Source organism: Pteropus alecto, unplaced genomic scaffold (genome assembly GCF_000325575.1).
Source record: "Pteropus alecto unplaced genomic scaffold, ASM32557v1 scaffold76, whole genome shotgun sequence".
Lineage (NCBI taxonomy): Eukaryota > Metazoa > Chordata > Mammalia > Chiroptera > Pteropodidae > Pteropus > Pteropus alecto.
The window spans coordinates 6,132,113-6,148,792 of record NW_006443138.1 but is presented as its reverse complement, the minus strand read 5'-3'; positions in this window follow the sequence as shown (position 1 = coordinate 6,148,792).

Below are 16,680 nucleotides of genomic sequence, written 5' to 3'. Positions count from 1 at the left end.
CTCTTTCCATCTTTTCCTATCCTGAACAATACAATCAAAGCAATTTTGTGAGCAGAATAAGGTAGGCATCCATAGTTGCCCACTATGGGGAGTCAAATTCCAAACAAAGTGAGAAAGGTGTATATGCAGGGGGAAAATCTAGTGTGGAAGTTTTCAGAGCCTGAGTAGAATGAGGAGATCGTCCAAGAAGGAAGGGGAGAATATATTAGTTTTCTAATGCTATTGTAATAAATGACCACAAACTTAGTTGCTTAAAACAACACACATTTGTTGTCTTACAGTTTTGGAGGCCAGAAGTCCAAAAATCAGTCTCAGGGGATAACATCAAGACATCAGCATGGCTGTACTTCGTTGGGAGACTTTAGGGGAGAGTCTGTTTCCTCAGCTTTTCCAGCATCTAGAGGCCACCTGCATTCCTCAGCTAGTGGTCTCCTCTTCCTTCTTCAAAGCCAGCAGCATAGCATCCTTCAATCTCTCTCTTATTCTAACATTTCCTTCTCTCTCTGATAAGGACCCTTGTGATTACATTGAGACTGCTTGGATAATTCAGGATAATGTCTCCATCTTGAGACTGTTAACAATCATATCTGAAAAGTCCATTTTTTGCTACATAAATTATAATTCATGAGTTCTGGGAATCAGGGAGTGGACATCTTTGTGGGGAACCATTATTTAGCCACCACAGAGAGGCAGCCTGACATGGAAAGTCAGAACTACAGCAGAGTGAGAAAGCTGTCCATGTGGATGGATGACCTGGGATGGGGTGTCAGAGTCCACTCAAGATGAAGAGAACATCCATGCAGTTGGGTAGTCCAGCACGGGGAATCAGAGTGAAGTAAGAATGGCATTCATACAAGGAAAGTATATTAGTGTAGATGGGAGATTGGTTATTTATGGGGGATTGATTAAGTAAATATATTAAAGATAATATATTAAAATTAATATGTAAAGATAAAGATAATATATAATATAACACGGTCTGAAGAGACAAAGCAAACATCAGAATCAGACTCAGATATGGCACATGTTGGAGTTTTCAGGCAGAAAATTTAAAGAAACTACAATTAATATCCTAAGAGCTCTAGTGGAAAAAGTAGACAACATGAAAAAGCATATGGATAATGTCAACACAGATGAAAAGAAAGAATCAAAAATAAATGCTATAAATAAAGAGCATAGTAACAGAAACGGATAATGTCTTTGATGGGCACATCAGCAGACTTGACACAGCCAAAGAAAGAATTAGTGAACTTGAATATAAGTAAATTAAAACTTCCCAAACCAAAATGCAAAGAGGGAAAAAAAATTTAAAAAAAGCACAACCCTAGAATGAAACATCCAAGAACTTGGCAATAATTTCAAAAAATGTAACAAAACTACATATCTTCAAGAACATCAAGCAAAACAAATTCCCAAAAGAATATCATATTCAAATTACAGAAAAACAAAGAGAAAATCTTGAAAGAGCCAAAGGGAAAAACATCTTACCCATGGAAGAACAAAAATTAAAATTACAACAGATTTCTTGTCAGAAAACATGTCTTATTAGTTTTCTACTGCTATTGCAGGAAATATCACAAATTTACTGGCTTAAAACAACACATATTTATTATTTTACAGTTCTTAAGGCTGAAAGTCCAAAATCCGTCTCAGTGGGCTAAAATCAAGATGTTGGCAGGGCTGTGTTCGTTCTGGAGGTTCTAGGAGAGAATCTATTTCTTTGTCTTTTTAAAGTTGCGTTCTTTGACTCATGGCCCTTTTCCTTTATCTTCAAAGCCTGAAACATTGGGCCGAGTTCTTCTCATGCAGCTATCTTCCAGTTCTATCTGTTCTGCCTCCATTTTCTACTCATAAGACCCCTTGTGATTACATTAACCTCTTGAGATAGTCCAGGATAATTTCTCCATCTCAAGATCATCTAGTTACCAATCTTAGTTCCACTAGCAACCTTAATTTTTATTTTTTATTTAATCTAACAAATTCACAGAAGAAATCAAAAGGTATATAGGTTGAGATGGAAGAAATAAAACTTCACAGATTACATGATTATCTATGTAGAAAATCTTAAAGAATTAACAAAAACTCCAAGAACTAATAAGTGACTATAACAAGGTTGCAGAATACAGGTTAATATCAAAAGTCAATTACTTTTCTATATACCAATAATAAATAATTCAAATTTCAAATTTAAAATAATGTCATTTATAATAGCACCCCAAGATGAAATAAATATAAATCTAACAAAATATATGTGATCTATATGAGGAAAACTACAAAGCACTGATGAAAAAGATCAAAGATCCAAATAAATGAAGAAATATTCTATGTTTATGGGTTAGAAGACTTAATATTGTTAACATGTCAATTCTTCCTAATATGATCTATAGATTCAACATCATCTCAATCAAAATCCTAGCAAGTATTTTAATTCTAAAGTTTGTATGGAAAGGGAAAAGACCCAGAATAACTAACAGAATACTAAAGAAGAAGAACAAAGTTGGAGGACTCACACTAACTGATTTCAACACTTACTAAGGTGACAATAATCAGTACAGTATAGTATTGGTAAAAGAACAGACATAGATCAATGGACAGAATGGAGAGCCAAGAAATGGACCCATGCAAATATAGTCAGTTGATCTCTGACAAAGGAGTAAAGGCAGTTCAACGGAGAAAAAATAACCTTTTCAACAAACAGTGCCGGAACAATTGGATTTTTATATGCCAAAAAAATTATCCTAGACAAAAATTATAGCATGGGTATCCACAAAAATAAAAAATGTAGATCCAATATGGAACTTGTTATTTTTTCTATTCATTGCTTTGATGTTGTCTATTAATTACATGGCATTTTTTCTTGGACAGTAGAAGACTTATATTTGTGCATTGGTGCTTGATGGATGCTGATGGGATGGATCATCTGGACTAATGCTGACTTGGCAACCAACTCTGGGGGGATGATACTATAATTTCCATTCCTGTTTGAGATGATGATATGTAATATGGTATATCAAAATTAGTGAATGGAAAAATAGATTATAAACTCTTGTTTATGAGAAAGAGAAAATTAACAGTTAAGTTGGAAATAACATGGATTTATGACTTAATAAAAAAGATTGGTACTTTTTATGCTCAGTACAAGGGTCACTTTGTGGTCACAGGTCTATACTAGGTGTTCATGTAAAATAATTCTTATGTACCTGTGTATCTATTTTGACCTACTTCCCTAAAAAAAAAAGATATTTATACCTTATTTGAGATGGAAAAATTTCAGTTGAGCTCAGACTATTTTGTAACCTGTTATTTGTTGCCTAACATTTTGTTGATATCACCATCATTTTGTAATAGCGAAGCAAATAGGTTTTATTCTGCCTTGTCTATTAAGTATGTAGAAAAAATCATCCATTGATTACCAAAGCTAAGTTTTTTAAACCTATTGCAGTAAGGGAGAGAAATCTTGACAAAGTCTTACTAAAGTCTCAGAAAGGGGGATATTAATAGGGCTTTGAAGTGGGTATGGACTCGAGTGCTGTGAGGAGAGTCTTTCAATGAAGGGAGATTGAGCTTGGGGAATTTTGTGATATTTGTATGTGATATGTTTCGTCTAGTAGAAACAGGGAGGCAAGGTTCTTGAAGGAAGTCTTGATATATAAGCAATTATTTGGTAATCTGTTTACTTAGGTGAGCGACACATTGTCTTGAGAAGAAGGTTTGCTTGTCCAATTAAGCAAACTATTTTTTAGATAAATCAATTTTTAATAATTTTCTGAAGTAAACAGTGAAGTTATTTACTGGTTTATAGTCTTATAGTCTGTAAGACTGTAGTCTAATTTTTCCCAGGACTATATAGTCTTATATAGCTAAATCATCTTGATCCAGGTGGTCTCAGGTCTGAGTCCTGCTACTTAAGCTATGTAGATGCAGGCAACATCGGTTTTCATAGTGACCTAGAGGTCAGCCTCCCCTATGACCTCTGACTCCTGTATTGATGTGTGGGGTCTATTTTTTGACATGTTCAAACCTAGACAGAGAGCTTATCTCCTCAAAATAACACACTCACACCAAGGCATTAATACTCATTAATTTAGAATGCTTTCTGAAGATTTCATAGGACATTTAAGGCAAGATCGACTATCCCACAGTCAAGAGATTTCTGTTTTCCAAAGATTTTCCCCAGCTGTACCATCACAGGGGATAGGCATTTTTCTCTTTTCTCTATACAGTACCCAGTTTCTTTCCCCTACCAGGATAGCCTCCCAGGAACTTTTCATTTCCTCACTCTTTTATTATACAGAGTTATTTTCTTTCATTCTTTAATTTTGACTGAAATGGAATCCATTTCCTGGGGCTCAGCTTCCAGTCTAAGTTTTAGCAATCATTTCCAACAAAGTCAGGCTTCTCCGCAAAAAAATCTTTATATGAGTGACTAAAACAAATATGTTTTTCCTTTTTAGTTTTATTGTCTTATTTTTAACAGTAATTTTATGTGTTAGACATTATTAAGTAGTTTCACTGAATGGATAGTTGATTGAAAGAATTGGAAAGAACTGAAGTAATCTTGGCTTGTCTGGAATGTAATTGCATCTGAGTGTTGGTAGGAAAAGAAAAATATCCTTTTCTCAATCCTGGACTGGCGCACTCTCCACTCTCCACTCCTGTTAACAAAAGAAAGACAGATTAACAAGAGAAAAATCATACATGTTTACTTAAATTTTATTTGACATGAGAGACTTCACAGGAAATAAAGACCTGAAGAGTCTATTATAACTGAGTGTTTTTATGCTAGGTTTGGTGAAGAGTGGAAAGTCATGGGAATATATGACAGGACAAAGGTGAGATAAGTGTAGTAAATTGGAGGAAACTTAGCAAGTCCTGTTCAGATTCATCTCTGTATCCTTTGTCTTCAGAGATAAGGATGCTCTTTTTCTTTGGGTATAGGGTTTTATGACCTTCTTCAGGAGAAGATCAGAAAGTCCTTCTTGCACATGACTTTTCTCAAATTCCTTCAGGTTGTAATATTCAAAATATCAAGATGCTATATTTTGGGAGAGGAGGTCCTGAACCTCATTATACAGAAGAAAATATAAAGGCAAGAGTTCCTTATCTTGTTCTCTTTACCTAGAATGAGAATCTGGCAGCCCTATGATAGGTCTTTTGGGCAGTTGGTGATGACAGATCAAAGGTGAAAGTGCCATCACCATCTGAGCTGTACATATAAAGCCACATCAGAGAACCATTGACATCCTGGATATGGCCACCCCCTTGGACGTGTAATAAGCTTGTATTAAATAATACTAATTAGCAACTAGTGAACATGTGCTATAGTTAAGAGCCCTTGTTCAGAATTCAGTTAGACCTAGATTTCGTTAGTTTCAAAATTTTAGGAATGTTATTTACTATCCTCAAGCCTCATTTCTTTCTTCTGTAAAATGGGAATCATAAGGTCATTTTGAGGATTAAATTTAAAAAATGCATGCGAAATGCTTGGAAAAGAAAATATGCTGTGTATAAACTGTAACTATTATTATTCTTGCTATTTTTGTCAAATAAATCAGTGAATCATTGTCATTAGCTTTCCAACTGTGACAAGTTCTGTTTAATTTTTCTTGATCTGAAGAATTTTCCATTTCTAGAATAGAGAGAGGAAGCAACTAGCAAAGGAAGACAGTCAGAAGCCACTGATTTTGCTTTTTTTAAATTGTGGTTTCATTGGCATCAAGTATCATTACGTAGGCTAATGTCTAAGTTTTGTGAGGTTTTATATCTCAGGCTTATCAGGGAGAACTGAAATTTAGGACTGGCGTGTACAGGACTTATAAAACCTGCCCAGTTTCAAGGATTTAGTTTAGGAAGGCGCAGAGTATTCTGAAAGTTGATGAGAGGCTGTGACACGGCAGTTTGGGGAGGGAGGTTGGGGGTCATCTAGACTGTAATCCAAAATTTGGAGAATAGTGTGGCAAGAATGATTTTCAGAGCTCTGTCCACTAAAGCTGGACCCCAACTCGTGAGCTGGGTCTCTTTGGCAGCATCTAGTCCTGAACAGGGAACTGGCCTGTGGGAAATGGGGACTGATCAGGATTTCTGGTCAAGTGCACTGGAATAACTTGGGAAGATGAAGAGGCAGGGAGAAGTCAAAATATTATCAAAACTTTTGTCACATCAGTTCCCTACTAGGGTGCTGTGGATATAAAAATGATTTGGCTATTATATCCTGTCCATATCAGTATTGGCTCAGGCCCTGGGGTATGGACAGGCTGAGATTTAAACCAGAAAGCTAGGAAGGGCCAACACAGGGACCTGACAGTATACTTCAGATGGGAAAATAATCATGAAATGCAATGAGCTTTGTAAGGAGTCCAAATGATTCAGCGGCTACATTGAGATAAAAACTCTAGTTGACTGAGGTTGTGACCTTTCAAGGAACACTCACTTTTCAGAAATACCAGATATTTTTGAAGATCTGACACTATCACTCATAGCTATGTGACCTTGGCTAACCCAAAAGGTATCAGTGTTATCAAACTCAAGGGGTTTGTTTTGTCTGCACGCATCACAGCCAAAGGAAACACAGACAGGGATTTGCAGTAAAGAAAATAGAGGTTTATTTAAGGGAATAACACCAAGGCTGGAAACACAGGTGAGCTAACACTCTTAAGATCTGGCTTCCTGATAGCATGTAGGTTACAGATTATATAGGGCAAAATCACAAGATACTGTGGGTTAGGGGTTCGTGGTCATGTTGGGAGCTGAGATGAGGTAAAGGTAATGAATCATTTTTTCAGGTTTTGGTGAAAGTTCTGAGGTCTTTTCTGGAGTCCCACTGTTTGGTACCATGGGAAAGTAGCTGAGGTCAGTGGACCTTAGGGTTCAGGAGCTGAAATGTACCTTAGGTCAAAATGTTATCTTTAGCCTGCCAGAGGTCTGGACCACGTGACCATTAGTCGGGTCCAGGCTACTGTCTTTTGCTGCCTCAGGGGTTGCTGATTATCCATGGGGAAAGGCTGTGTCTCTAGGGGTAGAGAGAGAGAGAGAGAGAGAGATGATTTCTAAAGCTAAGATTTACAACTAAATTTAATCAAAGTCATGAAGACCCTTGGCTTTGTTGGGAGGATAAAATGATGTAATTTTTGTTACTATCAATTGCAAAGTTCTATATAAATGTAAGATAGTATGATGCTAACATGATTCTTGGGAGGAACCCTGTAATATTTTGGGTGCCAAGATTCAAGAACCATATGAGATGAGGAAGTATAGCAGATTTTTTGATTACTTGAATTTTGTTGGGGCTTAATCAAAGTTTAATTTCTTTAAAACTTTTTAACTCTTACTCATAAAACTTGCCTTAAAAAGGATTTTGTGGTTCATGTTACGAATGTGTAGTGAAATTGTTTTGAATCTTTAACTCATTTGTTTTCTCTGTCTTTGTTGATCTCCCATTGAAACAGATCATTCTGTGCTTGTTGTCACAGAAAAGTGATGTAACAATGGAAAATGGAGAAAAACCAGTCTTCAATTGAGTTTCAAAAGCTTAAGATGTAAAAAAAAAAAAAAAAAAGACATGTTATAGACAAACAACTTGAGAAAGGAAGCATCATCATTAGCCAGAGGAACAAAACTTACTCCAACCCCGAGACCAATTGAGGACTCACCTGGCTAGAAGGCACAGGAAGAATGAGAAATAAAGTGATGGGGGAGAAGTTGGTGAGCTCTGGGATATCAAAGAATCTGAGAAAATCACGTGGCCCAGAACAGAGTGTCTGTAGGTCAGCCAGCTTCTGTCTGAGCAAAATAATCATTCATCATCTAGACTCGCACAGATAGCATTTTTCTAAGGACCGTTTTCCTTGAATTTCATAAGGGGTCCTAGGAAGCCAACTCTATTTCGGGCTAGAAAAATCTGTTGATGTTTCACCAAATTTTAATATATGAATTTATTTTATATTTATCTGTTTATATTTTAACAAACATGGTTGACATCCTTCTTATTTATTGCCACAGCAGCAGTTGAGGAATAGTACAATGAATGCAAGCAAGAATAGGAATACACTTGCTCTTTAACCATGAGAAAATGATATTAATGATTAATGAAAAATGAAAAACGAAATCTCTGTATGTTTATGTAATTAACACATACTACTATAAGTGCATCAAGACATTTATTAGTATAGATAGAAAAGAAGGACGGCAAACGGCAGCAAAATTATGGATAGAAGTATGATCATTCTTATGATCATTCTACTAGAAGTTTTTATGGGCTTAGCAAAATTATGGATAGAAGTATGATCATTCTTATGCCTAGTAGAAGTTTTTATGGGCTGAAGTCTATTTTTGGTAGAATCCAAAATTATAATGTTTATAATTCTATCTCTTTTCATCCATCCTGCTTGGGACCACCCACTAACAGATGCTTAGATTTACCATTACTTGAAAAATCATTAGCGTTAAGAAGGTGAACTTCCTGCTTTTTAGAAAGTAATAGTTATTGGCATATTCACTGGGACCTGGGCTACCTCAGCATGCAAATATATTACTTATAAGTCTTTACAAAACTGCTCTTTGCTGCTCAGGTGTTCTGAAAACTTTGCCTAGACTAGTGGAAATATTCCAAAAAGTTTTAAGCAGCCATTGCTGAGCTAATGAATGACCTATAATGTAGGCCTTCAGGCACAAGGAAAATGAGCCAATATTGTGTATTACGGAAAACTTTTTAAAAAATGCTGAACAAATCTAAGGGAGCAGGTATCATTACATGGTTATGTGGGTGGTCCTACTTTATCTCAGATTGGTGAAGTAAGAGTTGTCTTTAGCTTTGAAGAGCAGATGACATAAAATAAACAAAGAAGTCTCAGCAGAATAGACTTCAAACGTGAGAAAGTGAAGTAAGCTGATTCAAGGGAAAAGCAAACTCTCAATTTGGCTTTAAGGTGAGGGCGCCCAATCAAGCTCACACATCACAGAGGAGTGAGAAGAGGACCAATCAATTCAATGGACGTCTTTTACTAATTATTGATATAGCAATTGCCCAGTTCAGTTCAGTTATAATGTTTGGTCATTAAGATACATGTGAGTGAGCAGGTTACTTTTATTTCTCTTTTTCAAACTTAAGTAGTTTTATATTTCTTATACTTGACTGTGGAATTAATTAAACACCTTGAAACCATGTTGCTTCCAAAAACCCAGGAAATGAGAAAATTTTTCCATTGTAGGCCATTCAAAGACCACAATTATTTCCTGGTTAAATCAGATAGAACTCAGTTTATTCTAATACATATCCTGACATGAAAACAATTTACCTGAAGGCTTAGTACTTGTTCAATGTGTTAATCCTACCCTTTGCAAAGAAAAGAAAGCCTACTAAGGCATAGCTTATTTGTTCACATTTGCATGCAGTAAAGAAAATAGAAACATTTTCAATTGGTGTAGGAAAAATAAATGAATCTTTTATATCTCATAAGATTTCACCTTGTGATTTAAAATCAAGTGGGAAGTAGAAAGAACCTTTCTGCAGCTTCACAGAGGCGTACTCGGTGTATCCCAAATTTGAGGTATATGCCTCAAATTTACTTTAACACAATTGTGAGCTTTCCATGAACTTTTAAGAAATTTTCTCAGATTTTACCAAAAATATATTCTTCCCATTTGAAAACAATATGAATAATTAATCTTTGAGGTTTTTTAGGAGCTTTCTGGTGTCCAAAATGATTTCTTGCTATCTCTGGTGGTGAATCATCTTTGATGTTATAGTAAAGGTTGCTAGAGAGGGTCTTTACATGCCCCATGAGGATGTGAAGCCAAAGGATTGAAAGAGGAATACTGTCTGGATATGCTGAAACAGGATGATCAATCCTAGGGATAGAGAGTTCCAAACAACTAAGGATGATGAAGTCTTCCCATTAACATGCAGAAAAGTTTGTCACATGGGGATAAAAGTAATGCCTGTGTAAATTAAGGGAGATAATGTATGTAAGTTGCATGGGACATGGGACAATTCTTCATTGCACAGAATGGTCTCATGCATTGCAAGACTTCTAACATCTCTGGCCTCACTACCCATGAAATTCCAGTAGAACCTCTGGAATCATGTGACAATTAAAGTTGCCCATGCACATTTCTAAAATTAATTTAGCATGGGGAAATGGATACCACTCATTTAGCCGTAGGGCCACTGAGCTAATTGAATTTTAAAGAGCCTTCTAGATCTGTGCATGTATGAAATCATAATTTTGCATCCTTGCCTTTCTTTTGTTTCTAATTGCATCCGTGCCAAACCAGTGGGTTTGGCAAGACTGTTTCAAATATTTTCCATTCTGTTTTTTTCATTCATTGACAGTACTACGTACTGAGTAATATACACTGAAGATAGCAGGCATGAAAAACATCAGGGGACTAGGAATTGTGAATATGAGTAACTGCTCTTGGGTGAATTGGGGCACACCAGAAATCTGAGGTAACTGAGTCTTAGCTATTTTTGTTTTTATCATTAAGTTGAAGAACTATGACCAGTGCAGAAAATGCTGCATAACTGGAAAATGACATGCTGGAAACTCTGGCTCAGGAGTCAGGAAATCCCCACTGTCAGTTTCCTTAGGCTAACACACTGGGGTTGAATTGGCCATAACTGAAAGGGCCAGATCCCAAAGCCATATCAGTCTGCTAGTGTGCCCATGTCTATATGACAACGGGACAATATGACACTGACCAATTTATGGAATAACATTCAGTGAAGGCAGTTTGTCATAATGTAGTTAAGAGCAATGGTTGTTTCCCTGAGTTCTTTTTCTATTTTAATTTCTGATTCAAGGCCACCACAGATGAATCGGAAAAGCAAAAAACACATACTCATAGAAGGCAGCAACAAAGAGGAACACACCATAAATCACTGAACAACCACAAACCCCCAAAATGTTCATATGATTTTCAAACAGTTGTCTGGACACCTGGGACTTTGCGTTTTTCCAAGGATATCAAGTTATTTGATTTTAACCTATGTGCATATCAGAGAAAAATGAGCTGTCTCATGTAATTCTAGTTGACTTCAGTTAAAATATCATTTTTTAGTTTTTAACGATAAGTCTTGTGGTTGCTGCTGCTTCAGCGCTGGTGTTTGATCCCCTTGCCCAAGAGCTCAGATTGAGTGACGCAAAGAAAGCCAGGCAAAGTCTGAAACCTAGAGAAATAGTTGTTGACCAGTAACTACCATTTCCATAATGGGACAGTGACCCATTGTCCCTCTTGATGTGAGAAGAGGAGAAAAGAGTGGTTAGGAGAAGATTCGGGGCATAGTCAGGGAGAGAATTGTTTCAGGGGTCTCCGTTTCTGAAGTGAGAAGATACTGAGTTGGGAAACAAGGTTCTACTCTTATGAGATATATTTTTTTTCCCCGCAAAATATCTTAAAGGTCACATAGCTATTAGTATAAGAATGTTTTTAACCACACAAGTTTCAGTAAAATTAAAATCAAATGCTACTAAGGAAACCAGTTGTTTTTTTTTTTAAATTTTGAACACCAAGTTAGCAAATAAGAAAAATTGCAGCCTATAGGGCTGAATGACTTGAAGTTCTGAATGGCATAATAGTGCCAGGGAAACCACAGACTGGGTTTTCTACCCTAAAATGTGGAAACATATTTTTCATCTTTTTCCTATCTCAAAGACTAGATCAGAATGTTGGTGTTAAAAACCAACATTCACATACTGCTCACCAAAACAAAAACACCCCAAATGGCAAAATATGAAGAGACTTTGTCCCAGCAATACAGAGACTTCAGGCATGGCTGAAGAATGTTTCTGTTTCTGCTGACAAAGAGGGCTAGATTTCTGCTCTCTGCTCCTCACTAGACACAGTCAGTGGGAAAGAGGTAGTCTTTGAAGAGATGACAGGAAACAGTTTCTCAGAATTGAAGAGAGGCCATATTTAGATTTATTAGATGGGAGTGGTAGGTGAGACAGGAAAGCAGACTGGTAGAAGATTCAAAAATAAATAAAGGAGGGTTATAGGTGTTTTACCGGATAGCAGTAGCAAGGGCAGGACAGTGCAGTTGGATGAAGTAGATCACTCCCAGCTCTGGGAAAGACCTTGCAATTCAGGGGGAGCAAGTGGAGCTTTGTGAAGATTATGTAAAATGGAGATGCTCAGAGTACCTCCCACTCCCCTACCTCCTTGTTGCTTTGGGAGAGTGAAGAAGATAATGCATGTCACTAAAAATCTTTAGCACAGTGCCTGGCACAAAATAAGCACTCATAAGTGAAGGTCATTATTTGTCATTATCATTTTTTACTTTAGTGGAGTGTTTTATTCCCAGACCATTGGTGGGCATAAAGTAGCTTCTTAATTAACACTTGTCGATAGAATGATTAATTGGAGTAGTCACAGAGATATTAATGGTAGTGTCCACTGTAAACAAAAATCAACTAGATATTTCATTACAAAAAAAGACTCATTCGAGAAAAAGAAAGGATTCTAATTCAGTATGTGGCGATGAATGGTGAGCCACGTGCATGAAGAGAAAGCAAGAAGAAGCAAGAAGCTCCCTTTTATAGCCAGGAAGAGGAAGTTAAAGGAAGGGGTGGTTCCAAACATAGAGCTCTGTTGTAAACAGAGTTCTTTCTGTAAGACTTCAGTGATTGGCATAGAGTGTGAGAGTTCTTCCCACAAACCCTCCAACTCTGTATAGGTTAAGGTCCCGGTCATAAAATTTGACAGTAGCAAACACTTATTTTGTACTATTATGTGTGCATGGGCTTACTATGTGCCAGAAATTATTCTAAATGCTTCACATGCAGCTCTGTGAGTGGGGTATTAGTACTATCCCCCTTTTGCAGATGAAGAGTGTGAGGCCCAAGATTGCTCAGCTACTGAGTAGCAGAGCCAGGGCTCAAACCCAGGGAGTCTGGCTCCAGAAATCATGCTCTCCATCAGGACATATTGCAGGATAGAAAGCACAGTTAGTTAGGAATGGAGGGTGCTGGTACCTGCTGAGGGGTTGTGTCTGGGTAGCAAGTTGGAAATACACTAAAGGAAGAGGAAATGGGTCCCCCCTACACAGCAGAGAATCCCTTAGCCCATACAGAAGCTGTGAGCAGAGAAGGTCTGCAGGGTCAAGGCCAGAGGTAGGGCCAGTAGCCACTTATTCTACTGGGATATGCCCTCCACACCACCTTCCCCCACTTCCCCTCACTCCTGTATCTCCCTAGCATTGCCTAGGAAATGAGGAAAAGAAGCAGCTTGGCCAGATGTTGAAGTAACCACAGCTGCAGGACAGCAAGCAATGTAATCCATAGAGAAGAAATGATCACAGGGGTATCCAGTAGGGCTTCGTAAGTCTAGACACAGAGCCCCAGAGGAAAGTTAAAGCTTGGTGAGAAAACTAGCACCTTGGGTAGATTTGCAAAGTAGGAAATGTGTATTCCTTGCCTACTCACTTCCTCTTTGTGATCCTCACACCCCAACCTGTTCCGGACCTCAAAACCCTTTGTCTCCTCAGGATCCCTCTATGTGATGGTTCACGTAGGCCTGCCCTCCTCCAACAGCAAGGCCTTGTGCCTGGAATGCATCTTCTTTGTTTCTCCTGTCATACCTTTCACCTGTTCTGTAACTCTCCCACCTGGCTGACCAAGGTGGAAGAAATCAATAAGGAAATTTTTTCTAATTTGGATTGAATGCAGGCTATTGAGTGACTTTATCCTGGAGATGTTGTTTTCAAGGAATATTCTTGAGTGTCAATGACATTCAAAGATCATAATATTCTATGAGAGAAGCTTCAGGCCCTGTAGCAGGGGGCGGGGGGATTAGTGCACATTTCATAAATTGCAGGGCACCAATGATAGATCAGTTTGCTCATATGCAAAGCAGAGAGGTCTTTATAGGGAAGCATTTTAAATGAGATGCACAGTTTACAATGCATTTTGTTTTATGCTATCTTGCGCTATTCTCTATTTTAGCTCTCAAGTAAAATAGAGACAGGACCAATTTCACATGCATTTCTTACACCACATAATGCGTTGAGTGAAGATACTCAACAAATGTCCCTTTCTGTATTCAAGTAGGAGTATAGTGAACACTGTAGAAAGATTTGTTTTAGGGGAAAACAAGTCTTAAAAGAGCTACAGCCCAAGACAATCTCTACTACAAGATGTAACTTTGGGAATTCCCTCGAATTCAATTCAATCAAATTCAGTTAATGCCACCATCACCCAACGACTAGATTTAGGCCTTTAAGAAAATGAATTAGATTATCATCTATTTAACAGAGTTTATTGAGCATCTAAATAACCAAACACTGTTATAGGCACTGGTGATATTGATATTTCTAAGAGGTGATTCTTGCCCTGAAGGAACTCTTAATTTAATGACAAAGCTCCTACAAATTTCATTGATAGCTCAGGTGTTGCACAATAATGTTATCCTGGGAGAGCTGCATTTTAATAGCAGCCTCTTTGATTCACAAATCATTGTCATCTAGTTATCTCCGCCAACTTCTTTCCTCCCAAAGAAGCTTTTCCTCCCCTGTAACTATAAGAGGGAATGGTGAAATAAGACCCTAATCTAATCTAAGGGAAAACAGTGTTTTGACTATATACTATAAGAGTCAAAACAAAAAGAATAGAAACATTGTACTCTAGCTGACAGATTTGTTCCTCACGAGGGTATGGGTTTGCAATTGTAAAACTACTGCTTTATTTGTATATTAACATAAACATATTGCAAATAATGAAAGGAAGATGTCTCACTGCTGGAGAAAAAAGTTAGAAATAAGGAAAGTGTTAAGGCTAGAATATGACTCATGGTATTATTTTTAATATGTATTCAGATAGATACAGAAATATGTGTGAGTAAGTGTCTCTACATATATTTCCTACTTCAGTTCCTTGGGAGAAACTAGAATTGGTGATAACTCAGTAGTAATTAGTATATATAGCATTCGGATCTAGGTTTCTAAATCCTATTCTCCAAGAGAAGGAATATAATAACCCTGGTTGATTCCTGTGCTGGTGTAGAGAAGATACTGGAGGATCTCGTGGTTCCAAGAAGTAAGAAAGTGGTTTACGAAAGGTATATACATATCTATACATATGTGTATATATTTCTATATGTATAGAAAGGGCACGGCAGGAGACAATTCCAAAGAGCTCCCACTGGCCAAAGTTAGAAGGACCCGAATGCTTTGTTTTGAAGGTGATTATCCTTTTTTGTAAAAGTGAAAGTATAATAGACATTTCAGAGTGACAAATGTGTTGAGAAGCAAGCCGGCATTTAGAGGCTCATGGAGAAATCTCCACTCTCCCCTGAGGTCTCTGGGAAGTTTGGCTGTTGGAGCCACAGTTATAACTGACTATACCAGCCTCCGAGCCATCCATTTACATACATTGCTGTCTGGATGGAATATTTCTCGATCAATATCTTCAGAAAGTAAGAAGATAATCTACTGAGTTGGATTTAATAGAAATAATAACTCAGTTTGGACGTAAAAGAGAAGTCACAAGTTAAATATTCAAACATATTTTGTTTTCTAATAGTAATAACAACTTTACCTTAATTTATGTCAAATACTTACTTATATGTATGTATATACACACACACATTATTACAAGTACAGGTATTGACTGGCTCTTTGAAGAAACTACTTTAATATATTTTAGGTAATGGAATTTTGGTTATGTTACAAGAAGACTCCTTATATTTTAGAGATACATATTTATAGAGAAAATGATACAGTTTCTGGGATTTGTATCAAAATATTATGGGAGGGAAGATGGGAGAATATAGATAAAACAGGATAATAAATTTGTAAGTGTTCAATATAGTATTAGTATCTACTGTAAATGTTTGAAAGTTTTTATAATAAAAAGCTTTTAAAAAGAAATGCAGATTTTTCTGTTATAACTCAATATAAGAAATATCAAAGAAACCTCAAAACACACTGCAAAAATAAACAGTACTCACAGAAAAAAGATAGGGATAGAGAAACCATTAACGACTATGCAACCTTGAAACCAGAGTGGCTTCTTTTAGCAAAATGCATTTAAGATTTATCCGTGTTGTTACGTGAATCAATAGTTCTTTGCTTTTTATTGCTAAATGGCATTCCACTGAATGCATATACCACAGATTTTTTATCTTTTCACCAGTAAAAACCTCTGGTCGTTTTCAATTTTGTGTGATTATGAATAAAGCTGATATAAATATGTGTGTACATATTTTGTGAGAACATAAATTTTCATTTTTTCTGGATAGATACCTGGGAGTAGATTGTTGGATGATAGGGTCAGTGTGTGTTTAACTTCGTAAGAAACTGGCCAAACTATTTACCAAAGTGGCTATATTTTGCATTCTCAGCAACATTTGGGCATTCCACAATGCTCTATGTTAGTCTTTTCTGTGAATACCCAGTGGTTTTTAGGAAGAAAGAGCTTCCTAGAGGGTGGAAAATTTCCTCAATTTCTGGGACCCCGAGGGGCTTCATTTTGTTCCATTAGCCCTCACTTGGTCTTCACCAATTTGTCAATTATTCTACCTCAACTCTTTTTGAATTTGAGAAAAACTATGTATAAATGAATAAAAGTATGAAAAAATGCATGGAGTAACAAATACCAAATTGAACATAGTGATTATCTCTGCTAGAAAGAAGTACAAGTGAAGATGGGAATTTTAAAAGCTTCATTATATTGGTAATGTTCTATT